This window comes from the organism of the source record quoted next, unplaced genomic scaffold, assembly GCF_019419815.1.
Source record: "Pyrus x bretschneideri cultivar Hongxiangsu unplaced genomic scaffold, Pyrus_bretschneideri_v1 Contig37, whole genome shotgun sequence".
NCBI lineage: Eukaryota > Viridiplantae > Streptophyta > Magnoliopsida > Rosales > Rosaceae > Pyrus > Pyrus x bretschneideri.
The window spans coordinates 4,108,989-4,124,780 of NW_025999690.1; the positions used below are offsets into that span (position 1 = coordinate 4,108,989).

At 36.0% G+C, this 15,792-nt stretch overlaps 1 long non-coding RNA gene across 1 annotated transcript; it reads right to left on the bottom strand.

Annotated features, from left to right (window-relative positions):
- Nucleotides 1-11,347: 11,347 nt before the first annotated feature.
- On the bottom strand, nt 11,348-12,204 carry LOC125468347. The gene is made up of 2 exons (XR_007250737.1): nt 11,764-12,204; nt 11,348-11,615 (listed from the first exon to the last, which is right to left on the bottom strand). It is a non-coding gene; the product is annotated as an uncharacterized LOC125468347 (long non-coding RNA).
- Between the last annotated feature and the right edge of the window lie 3,588 nt (nt 12,205-15,792).

Sequence of the window (15,792 nt, forward strand, 5' to 3'; positions counted from 1 at the left end):
GCGTCAGCTTGGTATAAGCCAAAGAAGCAGTTTGGCAGGGGCCATTGCTTGTTGCTCGGCTTGATTGAAGCCAAGGATTGGCTCGGCATGGGCAAAGGAAATGGCATGGCATGGGCAACAGTTTGGGTTGCCACGTCTGGGCTGCTTGCCAAAAATGAGGAAACTGCTTGAGTTTGATTTTTCAGCTACCGTAGATGGAGCAGTCAAGGATGAAGTTGCTGAAAATGAAATGTTGGATGAGCGAACTATTAAATGTAAAAGTGGCTGTTGCCGCCTAACTATTTTTTGCCTAGTTGATCTTTAAGGATTCAATCGTTTAAGCTATGTGGCCTTCTTGCACTGGAGAGCTTATCCAGATGGGTGTCGAGGATTGAATTTACCCTATCGCACTGAAAAGCAATTAGTTTACCCTCTCGTACTGGAGAGCAATAGTTTATCCTCTTGCATTGGAGGGCAGACCCATATAGGTGTCGAGGAATTGGTTTACCCTTTCGCACTGGAGAGCAATTAGTTTATCTTCTTGCATTGGAGGGCAAACTGATAGGAGCATATTTATGCTACTTAGTTATGATGTTTCCTTGCACTTAGTGAGTTGATTACTATGTATTTCAGTCTTTTAAAGTAGTTTCGTATGTTTTTAGGTCCTAATGGCAAAAGGAGCAAGAAAGTGCATTTTGAGGCTATTTGGAGCATTTTTGGGGATGGATTGGATAGCTTAACCATGGAGCAAAGAGGATAGACGAAATTGAAGACTAGAAGAGCTAGGAAAGGCTACAAATCTGGTGGAAGAAGTTCTAATGCAATAAGGATAAGGAAGAAGCAAGAAACAAGGAACCTTATCCAACCTTATCCAACCTTATCCTATCCTATCTCTAACATTATCTTATTCTATCCTATCCAAATCAGGTTGGGACTTAAACCTAGCTAATTAGAAGGAATTAATTACACATCTCAACTCCTATTTCAGTTCTAGAAACCTTATCCAAAGTGAATGCCGCAAAACACCATTCCTTGTAGCTTTAGGGATTACAAATCCTTCTCCTACTTTTATATCACATGTCTTAGGCCCTTCAGGATTAGGAATCTGCCTTCAACACTTCTTCTAGAACACCTAATCCTATCCCTACATGTGTGCGGCACCTAACTTTCTAGAACTCCCTAAATCCTAGCCGCACTACCTATTCCAATTCCCACTTGATTTCTGCCTTGAATTGACCCTTTTTCAATGGGATTGTATAATCCTTTTCCTTCACTAAGTGTGCCAATTAGCCTATATAAACACCCCTTGCCGTGCCATTTAAACCACCACCACTTTCACACAACATTCATTCATCCATTCAGAGAACCATTCTTTACCGCACCCTTGCACCCAACTTTACACCATTCCCCTACTTCCACACCTCCATCCAAACCTCCATACACCACCATCAAACCCTTGCCGCACCACCCCACCCTCCTAAATCCATCCAAAACCCAGAAAATCATCCACAAAGCCACCCTAGACCTTGTGCCGTGACTTAGCAAGGAAGAGGAGAAGGAAGACCAAGCCTTGGGCGTTTGTACATTCAAGTTGGAGTGTTGGACGTTTCTAGGTGTAATCTATCTTTTATTTTCAATGTTTAATTCTATATTGCTTTGTTTTGTCATGAACATGAGAGGCTAAACTCGTTTTAGCCTAGGGATGCTTTGAAACCATGATTGCATTTATAATATAAGTTGATTAAGTCCAGTTGTGATTTCATAAATTATGAACGCAATTTACTTAACCGTTTGATGGATAACTTATTCTTGTATGTTTATTAGGGAGGCCTACTTAATTTACATGCTTGAATTTGGGGCTAGAATATAAGGGTGTTTCACATAATCGTTACAAACTTATGTTCACAAGTAGTTAAGGTTGTTTTCACAATCATGTTAAGTAAATTCCTAGCATGAGTATCATGATGTCATAGTTACAAGTGCTTTGTCAACACTTATGGTTTCCATTGAACGTAATGATCTTTGACCGTATCTCTATTATGATGTCATGTAGGAGACTTTTGAAGAATGCTTTGGGTTGTCGTATGATGTCATCCAATCCATTAACTTAAGGGAAATCTGAGGGTTAATTAGTGATGGCACGGTTAATCTGCGGTGTTGAGGTTCATGGTTTATCGAAAAAGCAACTGGAAATCAATTTATGTTTGAATGTATCATGTGTGGAGAAGTATCCCTTGGCTATCCCATCATCCATTAGTTTTTCTCAAATTCGTCCAAAATCAAAACCCCTTTTCTTACTTGTTCCAAATCTGTCCAAAAGAGTCTTTTTGAGTCTTTAGAGTCAAAACTAAGTGTATTTTCGTCCAAACTAAGTCCTAGAGTCTAAATTGAGTCTTTTTGGTTGTTTTGAGTTGTTTTGAGTCATACAAGTTAGTAAGAGTCTTGTGAGTTTATTTAAAGTGTTTTAAAGCCTATTTTCACTTCTTTGAGTCAATTTTCATTAGATTAGCAATCTCTCCTAATCCCCGGCCTAGAACGATCCCTACTTATATCTATACTACAATTTTCAAAAAAGAGGGTTTAATTTGAGTGCTATTATATTTCACATCACAAACCCATATAGGTGTCGGGGAATTTGTTTACCCTTTCGCACTGGAGAACAATTAGCTTATCATCTCGCACTAGAGAGCAGACCCTTTTGGGTGTCGGGGAAATGGTTTACCCTCTCGTACTGGAGAGCATGGAAATCATTGTTGTGAGTGCAGCTGAGGAAAGCTGGACTGCTGGGACAACCGAAATAATCCTTAGCCTGTCCCTGGTTCTTGGTAGTTGGGCTGGTGTGTCCTTCTAGTACTCGTCTACCCCCGGCATGCCATTAGGTTAAGCTGCTACATTTGTCAGAATAAAAGTAGTCTTTATATCTAGCAATCTATATAGGGTAGTCTCATCTGCTTGATCTTGTCATTGATAGATGACTGGCTTATGTTGGTCATGTTTCATCGGAGTGCCTTGTCAATAGCTTTGCTACACGGGAAATTGCGCAATCGCTTGGTCAGGAGTATTTCTACTTCTTCCTAAGTTTGCCTTTGTTGGGGTAGCAGAGCTCTCGGCTGCCCTCAGTCGTGACCTGTTGGTCTAAGTTGTTCTTCCATGTGTTCAACTCGTCTATGTTGCGGCTGTGATGGATGTGGTATGTTTTTAGCAGACGAGCGGGCAACTCGCAGGCTGCTGGCTGAACTTAAACCAAATTATGTGATTGTTTCTCTCCGTCCTTGATGCTGCTTACTCCGATGTGAGGTGGAGAATGCTCCTTATGGGCCTTGTCGCGAATGAACACTTCGCCTGGAAGGTTGCTCATGTTGATCATCGAAGTATGGCCCCAACCATGAATGTATGTTTATCCGTGGGCCTAACTAAGAGTGCATGCTCCTCCACGCACTAAGGCGGGAGTATATGCTATCTCGGGGGTCCAGTCGGGAGTGTACTATGTTAAAATGCTCGGTTCGTGACTGGTCAAATGGCTACTTGCCAGGACACTGATGGAGAGGTTCGTCTGCCACGTTGGATCTCGGTGCATTGCAATAGTTGATTCACCAAGGTTGTTTGTTGTGCAAGGGGGTTCGTTAACTCTATGACTTGTCGAGACAAGTGTTGTTCACCATTTGGATTGGAAGAACTTGGAAGAAATATGCTTATTTGAGCAGTGGAAGTGTGGTAGGCTTCAGGCATGAGATTTGAATTGGGAAATGTCAAATCCGCGGAGAAACGTGGTGAAAATGCCCTGGTCCAAATGGTTGAGATTGTCTTGGGCTGATTTGGGCTGCTTAGAATGCCGTAGGAGCAGGCTGGGCCATCAGAGTAGGCTGCTCGGTGGGAGCAAGCTGGGCCACAGGAGTGGGCTAGGCCGTAAGACCAGGCTAGGCTACGAGAGTGGGCTGTTCAGTTGGAGCAGGCTGGTGCAAGGCTTGGGCTCGGCTTGGCAATGCGTTGGGCGTGGAGTGACATGGCTTGGGTCTTGGCCTTAGTGCTGTGAGCCGCCTTGGATGGCACGGCTCGGGCCATGGTGGTGACACTATAGACCTCGCCGCGAGTAGTTACCGTGGTAGCCACTTCGGTGGTTCCCGTGGTGGAAACTCGTGGTGGTGGTGCCGCTCCACCTATCGTCACATTTGGCCTCGAGGATCGTCGTGGTCCCATCTCTTGAATGTTAAAATTTTCATTTGTTGAATTTTCTAAATTTCTTGCCATTGTACTTCTCTTTTACATTTTATGAAAGAATTTTTGCAAATAAAAAATTCTAATAATAAGAACGTATGAAAAATCTACAAATGGACAAGAAAATAGAAAACCTTGGATACGAGATTCTTCTACGAGTGTGGGACTCAACTCTCAATGAAAACACCAATTTGTGGATGCAAATTTCCACCTTCACCTTCTTAGACAAAATTGCACCTACAAAAAAAAAATCACACCTTTGGTCAAGGCCAAAAAGCCTCACGCACCCATGATGAATTTTTTTTTTTGGGGGGAGGGGGGGAGGAGGCTTTGGCAGAAGAACCTCCGATGCCAAAGTTAAAATTTTGAGGGAAAAGTGTTTGAAGAATTTTGTAGAGTTTTGCAAGAGACTTGGAAGTGGTTTTTTGAGGGAATGGAGAGTTATTTATTGGGATATGGTAGGCCCTATTAGGAGAATAGGGACCGGCCATTTGTGGTATTTTTTGGGTGTAATTTGTAGTTAATTAGCCATTAATAGATTAATTATGTAATAAATCCATTAATTGACTAATTAACATAATTTATAAGAAATGTTTTGGGGGTTATGGAATAATTACCTTGTGGAGAATATAGGATGAGGGTGGATGAAATAGTTTTGAATTTGTTACCTATTTTGGGCACTTTTGACTTGGTTGAGGGATGATTGCCCGCTGCTCGCGCATAGGAATCTCGGTATGCCTCAAGGGTATTTTTGTCCTCTTTTATCAAAAAAAATCACGTGTCGCCTTGTGATTATTTTTGGCTCCACACAAGGCATTCTCCAACCCTTGAATATCTTCACAACACAAGCACTTTACACAAGTGAGCACTTGACACAACACAGCTCTTTTTCTTGCTTTGCAATGCATATGTATAGGTCATGTTCATATAGATATCAATAATCACATTTTCTCTAACAAGCCTGCAAACTTCAACATAAATTAAACTGATTAGTAACCCAAATAATATTAGACTACCAATAATGAAGTATTGATAGCTAACAACAATGTAAATGAGAAAATAACCATTATCTCATTCTTCACTCTTTTCTTTGTTTTCTCTCTCTCAAAGCACCCCACTTCTTTCTCATCTTATTCTTTACTTTTATTTCCTGTCCTTTTCGCATCTCCTTCTTCACCTTTCCTTCTATTTCTCTTGTGATATTGATGCATAACCCAATTTGACGTCCTTCATATAGAGTGGTTCTCATGAGAGCATAGCCACAGCGGCATCATCCATCTTGTTCATCATGGCTGCCATTGGTGTGACTGACCAGAACCAGCGTAGTTGTTGCTGTTGCTTGGCAGTGGCGTTCGAACACCTATGAGAAGTTCGAGGAAGATGGTTGGGTGCCTTGATCAATTTGGTGTGAAGTTATGGTTGCCTCCTATTTAAAATTCCAGCTTTCTACGAATAATAGTTTACGTAACTAAATTTGATTTAGGGTTCAAGTGAGGGAGGAAATATAGATTCATGGGATTTCATTTCTTTGGCTTTAAGTTATTGAAGGTGTTTTTCATGGTAATGATCATAAAATATAAGTACATATATAAATACGGGTTTTAAGTGGTTTGCCAATTCAGCTACGTCCACTATGATTGTGTTTGTATTTGTGATTCACTAAAAATGAGATTTACAAAATACAATGAAAGCAGCTTGAAAAGCCATTACATAAATTGGATGATAATGAAGGAGGGATATGAGAAAAGGAGGATTTTCTTTGCTGCCGTTGCGTTCTTTGTCCCCAACTTTAAGGCGTACCAAAAATAATATAATACATATATAAGCCACGTAAAAAACAAAATTACAAAACTACAATGAGGATGGCAAACACTAGAAACCTCTCTAGTCGGAGAAATATGAGTTTAAAAGTACTAGCTAGGCTTAAATATATTCTTGTAGTGAAGGAATCCTTACTAACTTACATGCCAAAAATACAAGTTTTTTGTACTCATAGTATATAAAAGAAACCCAATAAAATCATTACATTTGAAATAAAAATAACACATATATATACTCAAATTTTTTTTATAAAATACGGGGTATTACACCCTCCCCTCCCTCCTCACCTCTCACAATTTTTTTTTCTCTTCTTTTCTTCTTTCTATCTCTACTCTCTCTACAAAGATGAAAAAACAAGACGAAATCTTGAGCGTTCAAACATGAGAGGAGGGAATGGGAGGGGAAAAATAAAGCGGAGAGAATCATTTTCCAACCTTTATATACATGTGGAAGTGACCATTTAAAAAAGCGCTTATGTTTCTTTCTCTTTTCCCCGAACAGTAAATAGTTGTGTCTCTTCATATTAAAAATGCAAAGATCATATATAATCAAATAATTTAATTCATTTTGAAATAAATTTTTCAATAGTAAATATGACGAATTAATTTCATTAACACTTCCTAAGGTTTATCCTGTTTTAACAAAATCCCATCACGTTTGATAAATAACAATAACAACCCCTGAGGTTTTAATTTTTTGGAATCCTATTCATGGATTTCCCCATTTTATGTTTTGTATTTGTTACAATGCGTTTATATTTACGATGTAAATTTTTTTTGAAATTTGTAAAAACACGAAAATGGCATTGTTGGGCTAAATGGAATTTTACGTGGACTTTTTCTATGCTTTCTTGTTTTGCCATTTTTTCGAATATTTGGATGGGACGTGTCGATATGAACGCATGAGAACAAGCAGAACACAATTCAGAATGAGAACGAAGATTCTACGAGGTTCAAAAGTCAAGAGCATTTTAGTAATTTTACTTTATTTGGGCACATATGGCTTGTCTTTTCTCTCTCTGTGTGTGTCACGTAGGGCCCAACCCATTTCTTTGGAACACTCTCTCTTTTTTCTTGCCCAGTTTCACTCTCTTGGGAGAACTCTTTCGACTCCCTCTTTATTCTTATTTGCCTCACCCCCATGAACCCAGTGATGGGTTTTGTTTCTTGAAAATCAGGACAAAAACCAAGGAATCATGAGTTTGAAACGGACCAAGGTTTCCCAACGAGATTCAAGCCATCTTCGGCCACCATTTGTCTTATAAGTAGGTATGAACTTGTTCTTCTCATCTCTAGCTTCATTTTCATATAAAGATTGTCAAATTTGGTGAAGAATTGAAGAAATTATAAGCTTTCAAAGATTTCCTAGAGAGCTAACAATAAAATCTAGATTCTGGCAATTGTGACCACGACAGAAGGCCCAGCGACCGAGGAGAGGAAGAAGACAGGGTATATTTCGTTAACGACGTTAAGTAACAATTACTATTTTGTTTATTTTAATAGAATATTCCCTTATAACCCAACCCGCGTAGTGCGAGTGGAATGGCGGGTGATGACGCGCTTGCGGTGGCCCTTGTGGCAGCCACCTAGGGCTTAAAATCCAATGTCACGGTCCAATCCCGAGATACGTTTAGGATCGACACGTGACGTCATGAAGTACCTGTACGCCTTTCATGTCTCACTTCCGGGATATGACCAAAACACAATCAATGGTCCCACCACTCAGTAACTTTTCTTTTATTTCATGGTTGCATCTAACCTTTATGTTAGACTGTCTATGTACCTTAAGCAGGGATCAAGCCATTGATTGTTCACCTTTTCATTAAACTTTGAGATTTCTCGTAGTACTTCCTAGTAGAAAATCACTTAGCTTAATAGTACTCAAAGGGATTCAACGAGCATAACTCACTCGATTTTAAAATGCACATGAAAATATTGAAAATACAGTCGAGTTAAGAACTTAACTCTTTCTCTTTAAGATAATTTATGCTCCACTAAGGTACTCATGGTTGATCAAAACTTGCTTCACATGACACAATGACCACATTTTTAATTACGATAGTAGCATTCCAAATCTCAAGTAGGCCTGACAAATAGGTCATGTTTGTTGTGTTCATGTTGTTTTTATGTAACATCTATTATCTTAAAAGGTCGTGTTGTGTCACACCCATTATCTTCACAGATTCTTAACATGTCAGGTCACTTTACCTGTTAAAATTAACGGGTAAAATGACTCGACTCATTTAACCCGTTAAGGAAAAAAATTTATTTTTAAAAATTTGCACAAAACATATTGTCACATAAATATTTCTTCAAAACATAAAAACACATTTGTCATTAAGTACTACATAATCCAAAATAAGAGCCTAATAAAAAAGTATCAAAACACTACTACAAAACATCAAATGTGCCCTTATATGCAGAATAAAGGGGTTTTTTTTTTCAAGGTTGTGGACCCTTTTTTACAAGTTAAAACATTGCCAATAAAACTCAAAGCTTGCATTTTGTTCTTTTTACAAAATCCTTCAATTTTCATCGTTCATGCATCATGGACAAATGGTAGTGAAACTTTGCCTTGATCTATTGTCTTCAAGAGTTATATTGATGACGTTTTCAATAAGGCTTTCCACATCAAAACTCTCTTCCCCATAAACTAAGTCTACAAAAATCAAACATTATAAACCATTCAAATTGTGAGAAGTTTACGAAAAATAATTATGAAAAAGAAATAAAACAATTGTCTTGTATCACATAAATTATACTAACTCCTTTTCCAAATAGGGAATTAGGTTTTGGGTTATGGTAGCAATGGAATCCAGGAAGAAGAAGAAATTGAGCGGGACAGAGAGAAGGCTAAGATAGAATCGAATTAGGAGATAGAATAGAAGGTGAACTTGCGATTAAGAATTAGGTTTTGTGCCTATTCTGCTGCTTTAATTGGAATTTATAATTTAATGGCAGGGATTTAATCTCACAAAAGTGTGATTAAATCCTAGTGCTCTTAAAATTATAATTTTTTTTTTTTAGTGCTACAAAATTATTAAATTAATATTTTCTTATCGTGTTTCGGGTTACCCCATGTGTATACCTATATTGACCTGTTATCGTAACATGTGTTTATTGAGTTACCCGATAATAACCTCATTCGTTATCATGTCAACCCGAAACCTATTAATGTGGTGTCGTTTCGGGTTGGGTTAACGGTCGTGTAAGAAATTGTCAAGCCTATTCTCAAAGACTCACTTAATCTTTAAATGAAAGGGCTCGCATGAAACTATATGACTGAATTAAATTAACTCATTTTCAATTTTCACTTAGGATATTCACATAAAATTTCCACTTAGCCTGCCAGAGGCATTTTCATAATTTCTCACTATCAGAAAATAAAATAAAATAAAATTTGGAACAGGAACAATTCACCCATGAATGTGGTCATTTCACGTTTCTTTCTTAATTAATAGGGCGAATTGTTAATTTAATCCATGAATTATCACCTAAGTAAAAATTAGACCCCTAAGCTATTTTTTTCGGAAAAGTCAGTCATTGAATTATAAAAATCTACCAATTACATTCCTAATATTATATTCAAAGCTACTATATTTAATTTTCCTTCAATTTAAGTTACATTACTTGCATGTGATATACATTGAAGGGTAGATTAGTAATTTTACATAAATAAATAGTGTATGGAGTTAACTTTGGATGGTAAATCAGATGTTAGATTCGTACCTATATGAAATGTTAAGGGTTTATAGGTGAGAAAATAACGGTATTACATTCTAAAGTGTGTCAAGTAACTTAAGTTGACGAAAAATAGGATAAAATAACTTTGAATATAATAGTAGGGATGAAATTGGTAATTTTTAATGAATTTAGGAACCTAATTTTTACTGAAATGATAGTTTATAGACTAAATTGACACCTCACCTTAATTTATATATAAGATGGCCTTTGTCCAAGAACACTTTGAATTTTAGTTACACTCTTTTAAGGTCTTTGTCTGGGAAGACTTTGAATTTTAGTTACACTCTTTTAAGGTCTTTGTCTGGGAAGACTTTGAATTTTAGTTACACCGACAAACTTTGAATACTTTGACTATTTTAAATTTTAGTGACACAGACAAAAACTTTGAATTTTAGTACACTTATAAGTTCTTTGTCCAAGAAAATTTTAAATTTTGTCACACTTTGTGTTGAAGTCTTTGTCTATTATCTTTAAAATAAAAATTTGGAAAGTTTGCAGTGTGAGCATATTCATATTGTCAAACAAATTTGAACTTTAGCTAGGTAATGAAAACAATTGGTACGGCAAAATTTCTCAAAATGAAAATGAAGTATCTGGTGTCAATGGTATATTTAATCACACCAAGAATAAAAAAAATAATTGCAATAATTCAATACATGCAAACTCAATTTTAAAATGAACATGAAATTAATTTTGAAAATACAGTCGAGTTAAGAGCTTGGTTCTTTCTCTTTAAGATAATTTACACTTCATTACGGTGCTCATGATTGATCGGCCTTGTTTCACATGATACAATGACCACGTATTTAACTACAATAGTAGCATTCTAAATCATAAGGCCTTAGCAAATCATGATTGAGTTGAATTCTCTCAAAGACTCACTTAATATCTCACTTTAACTCTAAATAAAAAAGCTAAAAAAAAAAAAAAAATTGTGTCTTGTATGAGTTTTGTACTTGTTTGTTTGACATTAGTGGATTATTTAACTGGCGGTGTGCCATGAAATTTTCCAAATGTGTGTGGGTTTTACCACGTAAAAGAAAAATCATGTGTGTTTCCAAAAATAAATAAATAAATAAAAAGAAGGAAAAATCGTGTGTTCTCATCTTCTTATTTAATATATTTAAGTACTGAATTGCAAGATTGAAACGACTGGGGGTCTAACCGTTTTTAATTGGGCTGTTTATTTGTTGGGTTTTGGTCCCTCAATCCGTCTACATTTTCATAAGCTTATTTTACAAACAATATTCAACACGAATCTACAATAAGGGGAGATAAGAGCGTTTGAACATAGAATGCAACGGGTTGAGCATGATGACCTTAATTGCTAGAGAAATTGACATGTTTCTTGTATTAGTAAATCAATTGATTCTGCACGATCATTTTTATCAGTAACCGGAGTGCTAAAAATTAAAAGAATTATTTATTTTTTTAAATGAAGGGTAATATTGTTATGATGTAATATAATGTTGAATAATGATTTAATTGTAAGCTTAGAAGGATAAACAAACTGATATCGAACAAGAGCATATTGAATTTCAGGAGTCAACCCATTATGATACCATGTAAACTAATAAAATAATGAAAAATTAATTATAAACTATGATTCTTATTCATAGACACAAAATAAAGAAGATTACAATTTGTAGACGACTTTAATCCAAAAGATTACATCTTATCAGAACTTTCGAAATTACAGAAATTATCTTATAAATTATCCCAACATAAAAGTAAACCAAATTACTACTTAGTTGGTACCCCCTCCAGACGGCGTAGTTGGTATTGGTACGCCTACTTTCTTTGCTTTAATAATCTCCATTTGCAAACGCAACTTACTGACCGTCTTCTCTAACTCATCTGCAACGACAAGATCAGGAACTTCATCATTAGTTACCAAACATATATTTGTTAAACAATAATTTAATGTACACATATGTGTATATGAGAGAGAGAGAGATAGAGAGAGAGAGATTTAATGTATACATTAGCTACCGAAAATACATACTGTGTTTTGAATTTTCATAAACATTGGCAAAGACTACTTCAGATGAGAACAATAACAATATAATGATGGGAATCATGTAAACAACGCTAGCCTTGTGAACCATATTGTAGATTGATATACAAGTTTGGCTCCTTATTCGTCCCCATGCAACTACTTATACACACACACACACACACACACACATATATATATATATATATAATGTCTAAGACGCGTTTTAGGTTTTTTATTTTGTGAAAGTAGTTAGCTGACTTACAACAGAGTATTGCATGCTTAATCAAGGGTTGCCCATTAATTAATTATCATTTTCCGAGTCTTCCATTGTTCCATGCAAAGTTTCTTATGTGTGTGTGTGGAAATTTCTTATGCGTGTGATCCCAAGCCATCTAAAAGATGTGTGCTCAATTTCTTCTGTGTTATAAAAGTGGATGACCTATGCACTATCCCATCACTTCCTGTCAGCGAACAATTGTTGAAAATATGCTGCCTACTTTCATATTTCTTGGCTTTAGCACGAACTATATGCTTTCTTTGTTAGAGGCCAATCAGCTCACGAATCCATTGCTTTGTAATTTCATTTTGATAATGAAAGAGATTACTGCTACTGTTCCGAGTACTTAACCACATTTACCAAACCTCATAAATATTTTGTCTTATTTATTTTATGTCCTACTATACACAAATCCTCAATTTCAAGTACATAAAAAAATAGAAGAATAATAATAATAATAGGCCACTTAGTACTGCGATCTACTGATATTCCTTTCACTTGTAAGTGAGAGATTTTAGATTCGATCATCGCTTAAGATAAATTTGAACCAAATTATTGCTAACCTATTATGAAGTTAGACCTGCTATCTCCTTTTAGTATAATAACGTTTGTTTAAAAAAGTAAATAAATAATAATGATGGAAAGTGGAGCAGGTAGAGGTGCCAGTGCAGGTAGTAGAGTCTGCTCTAATTACTTCCAAGACAGACGTATGAACAAATTAATGACGTTGAAGGCACTGGTCTAGCATCAATGTAAGGCCATCTCCAACCGAAGATTGGCTAGAGGGCTCGTTTAAGCCCTCTGACCCTCCAAAAAATTAATATTTTAATGAACAGTGCAGGGCCATATTTCTTTACCATCTCCAACCGAAGGGCCAGAGGATCATAGGCCAAACATAGCCCTGTCAAAAGAAACCATCTCCAACCGAAGCCTAGGGCCAAACATTATTTATTATTTTAATTGAAATATTATGGTTACTTAAATTAAATTACCTCAATAATTTTATGTTATGGATTGTCAATAATTTTCATGTTGTTAAATGTTTTTTAAAATGTTGTTTATATTTCATGTTGTTAAATTATTTTTTTTTATATTGTTTAATGTCACTTAATGTTATTTAATGTTGTTTAATGACTTAGGAAGTTATGGGGAAAAAAATAGAATTTTTAAATTTTGTAAAAAAAAAAAAATTAAAAAAATGAAATATGATGTCATCATGACATCAGCGTGGCCCGGCCCGAGGCCGGTCGGTTGGCCCTTTGGCCTTTCGGCCTGCAGTTCAGCATAGGTAAAATGAGGAGAAAAAAGTATATTAAGTAATGTATACTTTTTTTTAAAAAAAAAAAGAGCGTTCTCTCTCTATCTCTCTAGCTCTATCTAAAACCTTTCATGCTCTCTGTCTTCAAGGAAAAAATCCTCCTAGCCACCACTCTTTGCTCCGGTTTGAGGTTGGTGGTAGCCCAACTCCCACCTCTTTCTAGCTTTCTTTCTCTCTTTCTCTTCTTTCTCCATCCTCTGCATATTCCCTCCATCCTCATTTTCCCCTTCTTCCCCCCTCTTTCATTCTGTCCCATCCATCTCGACTCTTCATCTTTCCTCTTCCCCCTCCTTTCCCTCATCCTTCCCACACCTTTCCACTAACAAAGTTTTTCTTAATTTCTGCACTTTTTTTTTTCTCTTTTGGTCTTTGTTTTGGCTTTTCTTGAGTTTTGTTCTTTTAACTTTGTCTCAATTCCCATGAGCTGGTCTCAGATCTGGACCTTCATGGCCCTCCCTTGCTTCGAAGCTATTATTCATCATGCGTCATCTACTACCAGTCTTTGCTACTTGGTCTGTGTGTTTTTCCTCGGGTGTTGGGTAAATGTTAAACTGCTTTTAGCATTATTGGGTAGGATAAGGGAGTGCTCACTGTGCGGGTGGCTCGCTCACCTCTATTTTCTGTTGATCCTATTGTTCCATTGGTTTGTTCTCTTGGTGGTGGCGGTGGCCTTGCAATGGAAGAGAGTAAGAGAGAACTGAGAGTAGGGAAAAAGGGAGAGAGGGAGAGGTTTATTTTTTTTTTTTTTAAATAAGAATTGTTAAAACCATATCTAGAAACAAAAAACAGCAAAATTTTATTTTGTGAAATTACGTTACTACTCTTAACTTTTTTTGGTGTAGTAGAAGCTTAAATAGTCTTTTCACCCTCTTTTGATTGATAAAGAGGGTTCTATTAATATGTAATTTAGATTAAAATATGAATGGTGCAGTACTATTGCCCTTCTCATAATAACAATCATTATCTTTAAGTTTTGATATTTATGTGAATGGTTCTGTATTAAAGCCCTTATCACAATCATTACATATTAAAAGTAATTTATTTATAGCGGCTGGAATAACCATCATCTATTGTAATTTACCTGGTGTACTACATTTTGTTATGATGAGCATATACCAAGATCCGAAATCCTTTGATCAAGTTAGAACTTGAAGTTCTTGATTCTCATCCTATATTCCTATAAAAAAGATTGGACCTGAAATTCCAGACCCGAACCTTCTTGATCAAAATTGAAACATGAAGTTTCTGAATCAATTGAGAGAACATTAGTTATTTGGTTTAATTGAAATGACGACAACAAGCACCTCTGTCCACATACTAATAAATAAGGGCCAAAAGTTCCTTGATTCATGTAAATGAGGATCATAAATTTCTTAATCTATGTACATAGTAAGTATGACATAAATTCCAAAATTATGAACCTAAATGCTCTAATAATGTGGATATCGAGAATAAATTTCGAGTAAATATGTTTTGACCCTAAGTTTCAAAATATAAATAATGTAAAAAACTTAAAATTCTAATATCATGATCTAGCGGTATTCCTATTCATTAGTAAGTGAGAGTTCATCATTTCAAAACCTAACCTACAAAGAAGGCCCCATTTTACGACGACTAATAATTAACCTCTCAATAATTGCATTAGAAACTAGCAATACTAGTGTATCAATCGTCCCCACTCTCCTTAGTCTTCACCTATCCCTCTGTTTCCCATCTTTATTTTAACTATATATGCACGTATGCATGTTTCACTGCCTTAAGGGGGCCTCCATTGTCCCTCACCTTTGCCTTTTTCACTCCTTTGTTTCTCAAAATATCACTTTCATACTATGTTTCTTCCCTCTTTCCCTCGCCAAATGCTGGCTTCATCTAGGGTTTAGTGAGCAAATATTTCATCCTTTTACTAAAATAACTTGACCTAAAATGACGTCATTTTGGTCAGGCAATATTTAAAAAAATAATAATAATAAGAGTAACTTTTTATATAATGGCGTCGTTTTGGTTAGGCTTTATATTGAAGTCTTCGTCTCGTATTGTGAACATATTCATATTGTCAACAAATACGAATTTTACCTAGGTAATGAAGGCAATTGGTAAGGTAAAAATTTCCCAAAATGATGATGAAGTATTTGGTATCAATGGTATATTTAATCACACCGACAATCAAAAAATAATAGCCATAATTCAATACATACTCTTAGGCAAACTAAATTTTAAAATGCACATGAAGTTCGACCGAAAAAGAATGCACATGAAGTTAATTTTGAACATACAATCAAGTTAAGAACTTGGTTCTTTCTCTTTAAGATAATTTGCGCCCCATTACGGTGTTCATAATTAATCGGGCTGTTTCACAGGATACAATGATCATGCCTTTAATTACGATAATAGCACTTCAAATTATAAGACCTTGGCGAATTATGATTGAGTTGAATTCTTT